The sequence below is a fragment of the Giraffa tippelskirchi genome, chromosome X (assembly GCF_054371585.1).
Source record: "Giraffa tippelskirchi isolate mGirTip1 chromosome X, T2T-mGirTip1v1.2.pri, whole genome shotgun sequence".
Lineage (NCBI taxonomy): Eukaryota > Metazoa > Chordata > Mammalia > Artiodactyla > Giraffidae > Giraffa > Giraffa tippelskirchi.
In genome coordinates, this window is record NC_137289.1 from 116,668,818 (window position 1) to 116,682,115 (window position 13,298).

Consider the following 13,298-nt stretch of genomic DNA (forward strand, 5'->3'; position numbering starts at 1 on the left):
TGTGGTTTTAATGGGATTGTGGGCTATTTTATGGCAGAATGCCACAGTGATAGTTGAACCATCAAATAATTCCTAGACTACTTCTAATATCAATACCTGGAGGTTATTTCTAAGTCATACTTGTAACCCTGGGTCAACTTTATGATGCCCTTAGCTTAACAATCCTAAATTCTTTGAAACTCTTTGTTAAGGACATAGTCTCGAGCCTTTAAAAAAGATCTAGATAGTATTGGTCTCAATATCTCGCAGAGAGCCCAATGTTTCAAAAAAGATTTTCACAAATTCCTGGTAAAGGTGCTAAAGCAGAAAGAGGAACTCCAGCTCTGATTGTCTACCTTCAATTCTTTTTAAAAATTTTTTATTTATTTTTCTAATTGATGGAAAATTGCTTTACAAATTTGTGTTAGTTTCTGCCGTACAACAACACGAATCAGTCATAATTACATATATATCCCTTGCCTCCCTCCCCTCCCCCATCTCACCCCTCTAGTTCATCACAGAGCACCAGGCTAAGCTCCCTATACTATCTAGCAACTTCCTACTATCTATTTTACATACGACAGTGTATACATGTTAATGACGCTTTCTCAATTCGTCCCGCCATCACCTTCCCTCATTGTGTCCACAAGTCCATTCTCTATGTCGACTAAAAAAAGATATACAACTTGAGAGTTGCGAGTTAAGTTTTAATTGGGGCAAAGTGAGGACTGCAGTCCAGGAGGCAGCATCTCAGATAGCTCTGAGAGACTGTTCCAAAGCGGCAATGGGGGAAAGACAATATATAAGGTTTTCATGAAAGGGGAATTGAATACCATGAAGGATTCATTTTACAAAAGGTTTTTTGTTAGTCATGAGGATCTGATGTCACCATGAAGGGATTTAGTGCTTCTCTACATATGAGGAGGTGCAAGGATTGAGATCATAAAATCTGTTCCTAAAAACATCCAACTATCTAAAGACCTGTCCCACCAGATTCCCTGGAGTACAGAGTGCCTCACTCCACCCTGAACTCCCTCAGGGGTTGTTGAAGGTCACCAGCTATAGCAGCGTGGGGTTCAATCTCCCTAGAGGCAGATGGCTAATGTTTTTGTTGTTCAGTCATTGGCAATGCTCTTGGTAAGTGCCAATTTGTAATTGACATCTACTAGCTTCATCAGTACCATTCTTCTAGATTCCATATATATGTGTTAATATACAATACTTGTTTTTTTCTTTCTAACTTTCTTCACTTTGTGTAAGAGGCTCTAGGTTCATCCACCTCACTATAACTGACTCAAATTGGTTCCTTTTATGGCTAAATAATATTCCATTGTATAAGTGTACAACAACTCCTTTATCCATTCATCTGTTGATGGACATCTAGGTTGCTTCCATGTCCTGGCTATTGTAAATATTGCTGCACTGAACACTAGGGTATACGTGTCTTTTAGAATTGTGGTTTTCTCAGGGCATATGCCCAATAGTGGGATTGCTGGGTCATAAACATGGAACAAGAAAGAAAGTTCAGGGACAAACCCACACACTTATGGGCACCTTTGACAAAGGAGACAAGAATATACAGTGGAGAAAAGACAGTCTCTTCAATAAGTATTGTTGGGAAAACTGGACAGCTGAAGTGGTTCTTTTTTCCAATCTTTAACCCCTACCTCATCTCCTGGCTGATCGGGATGAACCCAATTGCCCAATGGAACGGGTGTCCTTTCTCAGGTTTCTCGGGTGATATGGCAGAAGACTTTTCCCAGGGCCTGGAGGTGTTGGGACGTCTCCAGCTCAGTTGTTGGTGGTCTCCCTTGAGATTTTTATCACTGGGGATGGTCTCCCATATAAAATCTCAAAGGGAGACTAGCCTGAGGACCTTGGGGTACATTTACAGAGGGAGGTGAGAGTCCACAGAACAATAAGCAGCTTGTTCCAGCACTGTCTGGGTGTTGGCCGGGGGATATTCTTGTTGTACTACCACCTGGAGAAACCAACTTAACAAGAAAGTTAAAGATGTATGGCCCAAAGATTAATAGAAGTAAGAAAGCTGCTGAGGCACTAGTCAGGAGAACCAGGTCCAGACATTGGTTAGTGACATTAGTGTTTCTCTAGGTATGAGAAGATACAAGAATTTGGACTCATAAAAACCTTTACCTGAAAACATCTGACTATCTGAAGGCCTGTTTTTCTGGGTATTTCCCAGAGCACAGAGTGCCTCATTTTTTGTCTCCACCCTGAACTCCTTTCAAGGGGGTGTTGAAGGTCAGCATCTTGTAGTGGTCATGATTTAATCTTTGTAGAGGCAGCTGGCAAGGGCCAACTTCTAGTGAGCAGTGGCCCTTCATAGCCACATATTTGACCATGTTTTGGGGGCATCATGGCCATTGTGTCCCATGGTCCTGGGAAGGCTCATTCTCAAGTCTAACAAAGATTCCATTGACAGGCCACTCAATGTGTTGTCACTAGACCAGACCTTGTAAGTAGCAAAAGTCTCTGGACCATACCTGTCTTACTAGCCTCTTGGTCCAGGAAAATATTTCCTCTTATTGTTTCTTCCCATATCTAGAGTTACATCATTACAAGTATTGATCTCATATGAAACTGCATATCAGCATTTTATCACAGGCTAAGTCACATGTTTGGTAACGTAAGAAATAATCTTCTGAAACAAGCTACATAGAAAATAACATAGCTAGCAGTTATTAGTAAAGTCAAAAGCAAGAATTTAAGTCAAGAACTTTCAGTGGGTATAGCCCGGTATACCCCAGGTCATCTGTCTCAGTTAAATGATTATAGCCAATTGTTAATCTCCTGGCTGTACATCATGGAGCATCTGGCCTTTATCCAAAGATTGGTTACTGAGATAAGCTTTAGAAACAATCTTAGAGTGCCTTGTGTAATAACTTAATAAACCTTTTAGCAAAATAACATAACAAGGACTTATCTCAGAAGTGAGTCTTAGTAAGCACAGACCTTAATTGACAAAACTAGAACTTAATATTCGGTGAAATGTAATTTTTTTTCTTTTGGAGAACTCGTTGCAAGGGCATTAACACTGTAGCCAGGGAAGACTTTAACCCATCAAATAAAAATGAGGTCTGTCAGGGAGCCAGGAAAAGCCAAGCAGCCATCTTGGATTTCCCATAGCCCTGGCTCTTTGATTTTTAGCTGTTGTTTATCCATTTTCAATTTCCTGATTTAGGATTAGACTATTGCCAGGTTTTAAGGACATCAGGATAGCAAAAGTCTATCTGTGAGGTGTGATTTTTTGTAGAAGCAGAATGAGCTTTGTCTACATGTACCATAATCTTAAATAATGTTTACTTTACCAAAGTAACAAAAAGATTTTAAAAACAAATATAAATCACTTAAAGGCAAAGAAATTAATAATCTGTTATCAAAAGCTGCATTCTAAGAAAACTTTGTTCTCTAAACAGAAGACCAAATTTCAGTCCAGCTTACTGTTAATAATGAAATTTGTTTATCTGCTTAATCTTTGAAAGTATTTTTCATAAATCTTGAAGAACTAGCAGTATTCTTCTGAAGGCATGAGAGTAAAACCCTGGAAGTCATGTTTAAAATCTGAGTCTATTGCAATTGGCAAAGAAACCTGGTCATTGTTGTTATATGTAACACTTTAATATGATAACGAGAATTATAATTGACCATACTTTATCAGGGCATGTAAGATCTATATGAATTTTACACAATTTTAGGATATCTATATTAGTAACATCAACCATACAGTGTAACCTGAAAAGATTTTTTACCTCTTTAACAGTACTTCCCATGTAATTTAACATGTCCAATGAACCCAAGTAGCTTAGCTTTTTGGGATGTCTCAGAGGCCCCTTGAAACATCCCAAAATTAGCTAGAAGTCAAGTTATTTAGGAAGCTTTGTCAATAAATATCAAAAGGGTTTATAACACTCAGTCAGGTAGGATCATATAAGTTACTGTGAAATAATAGTTATTTACTTAGCCAAAGTTAAAAAAATATTTCAAAGGTAAATATAGAAGAGATCAATTAAGAGGTAAAGAAACTTAAATCTATAATTAAAAGCAGTTCAACATCTGAAGAAAGTATGTCCTCTCAACCGAGAGAAAGGCTGAATTTAAGTTTTTGCACCAGCTTACTTTAAACTCATTTAGATAAACTTAATTAAATTTATTTTAAACTTAGTTAGACCTAACCATGCACAAAACTTTTTTTTCAGGGTCCACTTTCCACAAACCTTCTAATCACTTTTTGTAACAGCCACCTGTAAGTCAGACCTACTTTCTTTTACCTTCAAAAAATGTAATTTTTATTTTTTATACCTTCTTTATGAAAAACACACATCCTACTTTCCTTATTAGATTAGCAAACAAACATTAATATTAGATATTTAATATTGAATATTTCCCAGTTCACGTGAATCTGAAATTTATTTAGGTTAATTTTTTTTGTATTTAGAATTGTTTGATTTGTAAGCACCTACTTTTCTTTAGGCCAATTAAATTAGAACTCATTTACAACTTCAATGATATTATCAGAAAAAAACAAAAGACATACCCTGAGACATACATAAATCCAGACAGACAGACTGACAGAGATCTTATTGTTGTCTGTTTGAGATTTAAAATATCTCTTTGACCTCCTTTTTTTTCCTTTGCTTGAAGTTCTAATTTGCCCAAGGCCGAGGTCTCAAAGTTGGCTGTGTATTTCAAGGACATGGAAAGGGTTAACTTCAAGATTTTCCCTAGGCAGGCCTTTCAACAAGCTAGCTGTTTTTAATTGCATATGCAAAAAGAATTGGATTTGCAGTTTCCAAAAAGAAAAAATTCTCTTGGTCTGTTCAATCAGAAATCACGCACTCACAATCATTCAGAGGCTGTCACAATGCCTCCCTTCTCCTGAGTCCTCAGGTTTACTTAACTGTTGCTCCCTTCCTGGGAGCTCCAAGGAGGTGATCAGTCTCCTCTTCTAACCGTTGGGGTAGTCCCTGACCAGGGACTGGCCCCAGGGCCTTACCTTATCCTGTGGCCATTCCTGGTGAGTTGGTCCATCCCTCAAATGAGTCCAGTCGAGAGTCAGAACACTGGTCCAAAAGAGAACCTGGAATACGATCAGGTGGTGCGCCTTCTCATTTATCTCGAGGTTCCTTCGCTCCAGCCAGGCTGTCACCAGTCCGGCGGCTCAAGGGGCCAGCATGGTTGGAATCTTGCTGGGGCCTCCAGAAACGTTGCAGAAACCAGTACTTGAGAAATCAAGCACCACACTCAGAGAGGTGGAGAACGCAAGTTTATTATGCAGACAGGCCCAGAGGAGTTAACACTCCAAGTTCTGAGCCCTGAACAAAGTGGTTACAGAGTTTTTATACATGGACAGGTATGATTAAGTGGGTTTGCAAGGGCTGGGCAATTGCAAAGAGCAGGACAATATGCAGGTCAGGAAGCAACAGTTAGAACTGGACATGGAACAACAGACTGGTTCCAAATAGGAAAAGGAGTATGTCAAGGCTGTATATTGTCACCCTATTTAACTTATATGCAGAGTACATCATGAGAAACGCTGGGCTGGAGGAAGCACAAGCTGGAATCAAGATTGCCGGGAGAAATATCAATAACCTCAGATATGCAGATGACACCACCCTTATGCCAGAAAGTGAAGAAGAACTAAAGAGCCTCTTGATGAAAGTGAAAGAGGAGAGTGAAAAAGTTGGCTTAAAGCTCAACATTCAGAAAACTAAGATTATGGCATCCGGTCCCATCACTTCATGGCAGATAGATGGGCAAACAGTGGAAACGTGGCTGACTTTATTTTTCTGGGCTCCAAAATCACTGCAGGTGGTGACTGCAGCCATGAAATTAAAAGACGCTTACTCCTTGGAAGGAAAGTTATGACCAACCTAGATAGCATATTAAAAAGCAGAGACATTACTTTGCCACCAAAGGTCCGTCTAGTTAAGGCTATGGTTTTTCCAGTGGTCTTGTATGGATGTGAGAGTTGGACTATAAAGAAAGTTGAGCACCAAAGAATTGATGCTTTTGAACTGTGGTGTTGGAGAAGACTCTTGAGAGTCCCTTGGACTGCAAGAAGATCCAATCAGTCCATCCTAAAGGAGATCAGTCCTGGGTGTCCATTGGAAGGACTGATGTTGAAGCTGAAACTCCAATACTTTGGCCACCCGATGTGAAGAGCTGACTCACTGGAAAAGACCCTGATGCTGGGAAGGATTGAGGGCAGGCAGAGAGGGGGACTACAGAGGATGAGATGGCTGGATGGTATCACCGACTCAATGGACATGGGTTTGGGTGGACTTAGGGAGTTAGTGATGGACAGGGAGGCCTGGCGTGCTGCAGTTCATGGGGTCGCAATGAGTCGGACACGACTGAGCGACTGAACTGAACTGAACTGAACTGAGTGAGATAAGCTCCAGTTCCTAGTATTGTGAGTCCCCACTTTCTGAGACTACATGACCTACATAATCCAGACTTTGCAAGGAGCAAGCTGAGTTACAGAGGCAGAAGGAGCAGGAGGTTATGTAAAATTTTAACTTTTCCTCTTCAATGTAAGTATAGGTATCAACTACCTATAATACCTTTTCTCATTTGATTGTCAAATTGAACATCTGATTCTAATATTCCCATGTATCAAAGCCATGTATGTCATTCAGATGCAAGTTCATGGGGGCAAAGCCCAAAACTGCAGGTCTAATCTACACTGCCTTTGCCTTCACACATTGCCACACAGCTGATTGTGCTACTGCCATGGTGAAAAATGGGGCTCCTAAATTAGAAACTAAATCACCCAGAACACTTATCATTAACAAGTGTCCTAGTCACTCTATGAATCATATAAATCTTTTGTGCAAGGGTCACAGGGATGGTGGACAGACAATATGTGCAGCACTACTGGCCATGGACTGTATAGTCCATGGGGCCGCAAAGAGTCGGACACAACTGAGTGATGTTCACTTTCACTTTCACTACTGGCATGTAAAACACTATCAGTACCAACTACTTGGTGAATATGATTAACTATATTATAGATTCAATAGATACTTTTAAATCAATTTTACACATTTTAAGAAATAATTGAATTGGTTGCACAGATATTATGATAAGGAGGCAATGACAGAAGATCTTATATGCTAAACTTAGTTTTACACATTTCAACAAAAATATACCACATTAACCTCATGCCATAATAATATTCAGAAAATTTTCTACAGCCCTCGTTTGCCTTTTGGTACAGATCTGCATTTTCCTAACAGCTGAGAGCGTATAAGTTTAAATCTAGTGTAAATTCCCCAGTATATTTCCTTCCTTGCAGAACTATTGTGGAGCTTTAACAATCTGAATTATGGTAATTTAGAAGAAGTTATGTAGCAGCCACTGGCTTATTCACATGTGATGACACATGAAGTAGGCTTTATTTTGTATTTCAGGAAATTGAGTGGTTCGTTGTACCTTTCTTTTCTGGAGGTTGAAAATGTTAGCTAGAATAAAAGAGATGAAGATAAAGCACAATTGGTCAGACTCCCTACAGGTTTTCATAACATTCATTCCTAATCTTTCAGTAAAAAAGATCTTCAACTTTGCTTTCTAGGAAATAAAAAAATTCTGAATGGGTAATTGATTATCTTGGGCTCCAAAATCACTGCAAATGGTGACTGCAGCCATGAAATTAAAAGACGCTGGCTCTTTGAAAGGAAAGCTATGACCAACCTAGACAGCACATTCGAAAGCAGAGACATCACTTTGCCGACAAAGGTCCGTCTAGTCAAAGCTATGGTTTTTCCGGTAGTCACATATGGACGTGAGAGTTGGACCATAAAGAAGGCTGAGTGCAAGGAGATCCAACCAGTCCATCCTACAGGAAATCAACCCTGGGTATTCATTGTAAGTGCTAATGCTGAAGCAGAAGCTCCAATACTTTGGCCACGTGACGCAAAGAGCTGACTCATTGGAAAAGACCCATATGCAGGGAAACATTGATGGCAAAAGGAGAAGGGGACAGCAGAGGATGAAATGGTTAGATAGCATCATCAACACAAAGTACATGAATTTGAACAAACTCTGGGAGATAGTGGAGGACAGAGGAGCCTGGCACCCTGCAGTCCATGAGGTTGCTACGAGTTGGACACGACTTAACAACTGAACAACAGCAACAGTGTACTGAATAACAGAAAACAAAGAAATTGTCCTCTCTGAATTTGATAGCTGGAGGGGAGAATGATGGGGGTAGGGGAGGTAGGGAAGCACAGTTAACCAAACAGTATTCATAGCTGCTCCCATATCCAACTCCTTGCCTGCTTGTTTTGGGGCCTTTAGTTGGGCAGATTTGGAGAAATAGCGTAGTAAATGATGATAGGTGATGGATAGATTTGCTCTATATTGTTAACAGCAGAGGAAGTGGTGAAGACAAAGAATGTATTGGATTGTTTTTGAGGAAAAAGAAGATGGGGCTGGAGGAGACTAGGTTTGGGAGCTTGGTAGAGGGAGGGGAAAGAGATTGATTCTGCTGCCAAGCATGTGACACTGTAATAGAAAGAAATGGAGAAAGAGGGTTTTAACTTGTGTTGATTGTTAAAAGGTATAGCCACGTGTAGCCATTTCTTTAGCAACTCAAGTCTACATATCTACATAAATAAATAGATAGGAAGAGAAATAGATTGAAGGTAGATAGATAGATACAGATGTAAGTAAGAAAATAGCTATCATTTACTGAGAACCCACTGTCAGTTTAGCTTTTTGATACAATATCTCTAATCTTGACAAAGTAAAATATTGTGGTCATTTTACAGATGAGAGAACTGAGGTTTGGAAATGTTAAAAGGCACACGGCTATTAAATGGACTTACTGAAGATTTTAACCTGCTATGTGTGAATCCAAAGTCTATGAACTTTTCCCCTCCATCAGGCTGTTTCCCCAGGCATTCTTCTTTATAAGCAAAGTACTGCAAGCTTTAGGAGAGAAGAATTATTGAGCTTCTTTCATCTTTCTTCTGCCAACATAAATATTTCCTCCCTAAATTTATTTTAAATTGAAACTGGAGAGCTAATATTTATTACATAATAGGACATAATTTAAAGGAACAAACAGACAATTATCTGGTTCAATTGAATTTTATTTGACTTATTTCTTCAGATAGACAGTACTTCTAGTGGGGGTGACAGAGCACACATAGAAATATAGATTCATTGGTTTATGATACTGATCTATAATAGGCATTCTCCCTCTCTTCACACACATTGCAGGCAAATTTGTGTTCTCCTCAAAAACCCAAAGATTCATACAAAAATGAGAAAAACAAAAACCAGTACTGAAGGCCCAGTTCTCCAAATAAAACAGGAATATCACAGAAACACAAGGCAGAACAGCTTCATTCATCATTTGCCTACCTGGAATACTGTCAGCAATATTCAGGTTCGGCCCTCTTTTTCTTATCAGAATGTTTGTCTGGCAATGTGCTTACAGATTATCTATTTCTGCTGAATAACTTGCAGCAGGGCTGCTAATCAAGAGAGAAAAGAAGCTGCCTTTGGTGATGAAAATTGCTTTCTAGTGACTGATTGTGCTAATCAATCTTCTACAAGGGAAATCAGGAGTAAAAGATGGCCAATAATTGCAAAATACTGCTGCACACATGAAGAAAAATAACTGATGCACAAAGCACAGAAAAGCAACTCTTGAGAAAATGTTGCCGAGTTGGCTATTTAAACTATATATATACATTGGAAAGCAGTTTTTCACACTTTAACACCTAAATGTTTTTTTTTAATATGTAGGTAAGGACTATGTCTACTTTACTCTGGCATTGTAGTATTTGATGACACTTCATTATTTGAGAGCTATCTGGGATTTCTCATTAGAAATCTGAAAACTTTGAAAGGTATAAAAATTATCCAGATTGTTGATACACAGATTACATTTAGCTTCTGATCATAACTTTCTGTGTATGATAACCACAAATGAATTAATAGCAGAAAATATTTCTAATGATCCTCAGCTGTCAATGCACCTCAAGTAATGATCCATAGTGCTTCAGTCTCTTGGAATCTGTAGCAAGTTTTGTGCAGACACTGAATTTCACAGTTGTTAAGATCACAATGAACTTGTAAGCAAACTCTAAATAAAGAGACTAGACAAGAATCCTAATTTTTAGGACAACAACTTATCCAATTTTGGTTATCTACAGCTTTTGAATGATCTATTACTTTATGATTTTCTCATTAACTTGTGCTTAAAGCTGTTATTTGATTGAGGAGAGATTTAACTCATCATTCTTTTAACCACTGGTTATTGAACAAGATGCATAGGTTGCTTCTATAGGTTACTAAGTGAATCTACTGACAATATAAACTGTTAATCCACTATGTAATTTCAATATCTTATTTAGCTTCTAGTAACTAAAATATAAAATTATTATAATTGATTAATCTTCCTAAAATAATACTTTCATTCTGTGAAATTAAACAACTTCCTTTTGTTTCTGCATCATTTCTAGATTTCACCATCCAGTTTTTAAGACCATTCATAATTTATCCTCATCTCAACTACTCAATTTGATTTCTCTCCTCATAAAACCATTTATCTTGCTTTTTGCTTGCCATTTTTACTACTAATAAAATGCCTGGAAAATTATCATTTAATCTCAGTTTTAATTACTGACCATGGAATCATCTGAAAGTTAAGTAATTTATTGTATTAATTGGCTTTGGCTACTAGCACACAATGTGCCCCATATCTAGGCTTGACTGTTAACTCACTTTTCAATGCATTTCACAGAACCGGAAAAGTAGGATTTGGAGTCAACGTACCATTGGCTATGAGCTGTTAATTTTGACTTCTTTATCTGGCTTTAACAGTCCTTTTTAAAACTGACTTTAGTGGTGTGTGGTAAACCTTGTCACACATCAGGTATATGAGAAGGCATTCTCAAGAAGAATATCACCTTTTCTATTCTTTTCTCATGACAATATATCTCTGTCAGTAATGAAGCTTCTTCCTAAATCAAGAAACCAAATTTAAAAATGATTAAATCAGGCATCACTGAATACATTAAAATTATTACCATATAACAGATGGTTGATACTGACTTCTGGTTTTTATGTCTCTTACATATCTAATATGTCAAAAAAAATAGTGCTCAAAATATTGAAGGACTAACTTTATATGAAAATAAGAAACTAAACAAACTTACCAGTACCTAAATATGTTTGTCATCATTCAGAAAGTATTCTGAATCAGTGTAAGTATGTTTAGCTATGGATCAAAGGACTAACAAGGAATTACATGTTGTTTGAGTTGGTTTGTGATAGGTGGTAATTTCCTTTCAACTTTTCTCTTCTTCTCTAACTTAACAGACTGAAGTCCTAAGACATCTTTACCCTGAAAGCCATGATCATTCTACCATAAATATTAGTCAACAAACAACAGCGTCAAACTTCTGAAACCCAAATTTAATGAAATATTGTAGAAAACTGTCAGAAAGAAATGATATGTTACTTATAGGGGAAAAACAATTTAACTCACAGCATACTTTTCTTCATAAATGGTAGAGGCCAGAAAGAAGTGGCACAACATCTTTCAGGCATAGAAAGAAAAGAATTGCCAACTCAAAATTCATTATCCCATGACAACATCCTTCAGGAAGGAAAGGGAAATAAAGACATTCTCTGATGAAAGAAAATCAAGAGAAATTTTTGCTAGCACATCTATCCTAAAGGAATGGCTAAAGAAAGTTCTCTAAAAATAAAGGGAATTTTAAAAAAAGAATCTGAAACATCGGGAAGGAAGAAGTAACAATGAAAAGAGAAAAGGCATGGGTAAATATAATAGACTTTACCTCTTTTCTTGAGTTTCTAAATTATGCATGGGGGTCATAGCAAAAATTATAAGACTGTCTTTTATGGTACTCAGCGTATAATGGAAATGCATACATTATACAAGATGTGAGTGAAAAAATGTTCAGAGAGAGGCAACTTTTCTATACCTGACTCTAGCTGGTAAAACGTCAGCACCAATATGGCTGATAATATTTCTATATAATGTTATACATAGAGTAACAACAGAAAGCTATAAAAAGAGAAAGACTCAAAACACTATAGACTAGTGAAAATAGAGTTCTAAAAAATGTTCAAGCATACAAGAGGAAGGCAGGCAAAAGAAACTAATGAAAACAAAAAGAAACAAACAGTAAACAAGAAAGAAAATGTCAGTCTTAAGCCTTAATATTTCAGTAATTGTATTAAATATAAATTGTCTAATTACATTAATTAAAAGATAGAGACAGAAAAAAGGACTAGTCAACAACACATATGATATAAACTGTTGATCACATTTCTATTTCAAATAAAATTATGCCATCCTACTTAATGAAAGATATTGTGATTCAATCATCACATTTTACATAGTAAACATATACACCTTATATATATATAGTACCATATAGATATGAGATTTCAGATTTATTGTGAAGATAAGCTTTACAAATTCAGGTTTAATAAATTAAATATCAGAAAATAAATTAGATATACAAAAACAGATCCCTTAATTAACATGGTGGAATATAAATGACCACTAAAAATTGTGGTTCAAGCAATTTCTCAGTATACATAAAAAGTAAACCATATATTAACTTTTTTAAAGTTTTAGTTACATATTTTTTATTAGAGCTATAGCAAGTTTTAAAAGCATATCATATGATACAATATGGCCCTAATTAAAATCTGCACATATTACATGTAGCTACTAATATATATTTATCTATATATTAATATTTAGAAGGTATACCTCCAAATGTAAAATGAGAACAGTGACTGGTATAAGCCATGGTATTATGAAATACTATTCTGATACGTTAAAATGGGATTACTTTGGTGTTTTAGTATGTTCATTGTATGTTATTGTTCTTTTTTTCTAATACAGAGCATTCATATTTTCTGGAAGATGTTTTCATAATACAATATGAAAATATTCCATTATGCCTACTGATTAAAAAAAAACTATCTACTAATAGGCCAGGATATTTGCTACTTGCATGACAGTTATCAAATATGTATTCTTTGATCACTTTGGTTACCATCAAAAAATCTATGGTCATATCTATAGAACCAATAGATCCTTATTCTGACAAACCTATGTAACCTATGCCTGCAGTAGGTATAATAATTGGTAATAGGATTGCTTTTAGAATGAAATGCAATAATGTATTAAGGTACCTAGTGTACTGCTTAGAAATTAGTAAGCATTCAATAATAATAGTTAAATTTGTCATAATAAAAACATTATTTTGTATGTTTTTACTGACATATCAGCAAATATATGC

The 13,298-nt window shown here is 36.7% G+C and overlaps 1 long non-coding RNA gene across 1 annotated transcript in view; it reads right to left on the minus strand.

Moving 5' to 3' along the window:
- Nucleotides 1-13,298, minus strand: part of LOC145537034 (uncharacterized) — a 92,789-nt gene that overhangs the window by 42,171 nt on the left and 37,320 nt on the right. The gene's annotated exons all lie outside the window — the stretch shown is intronic.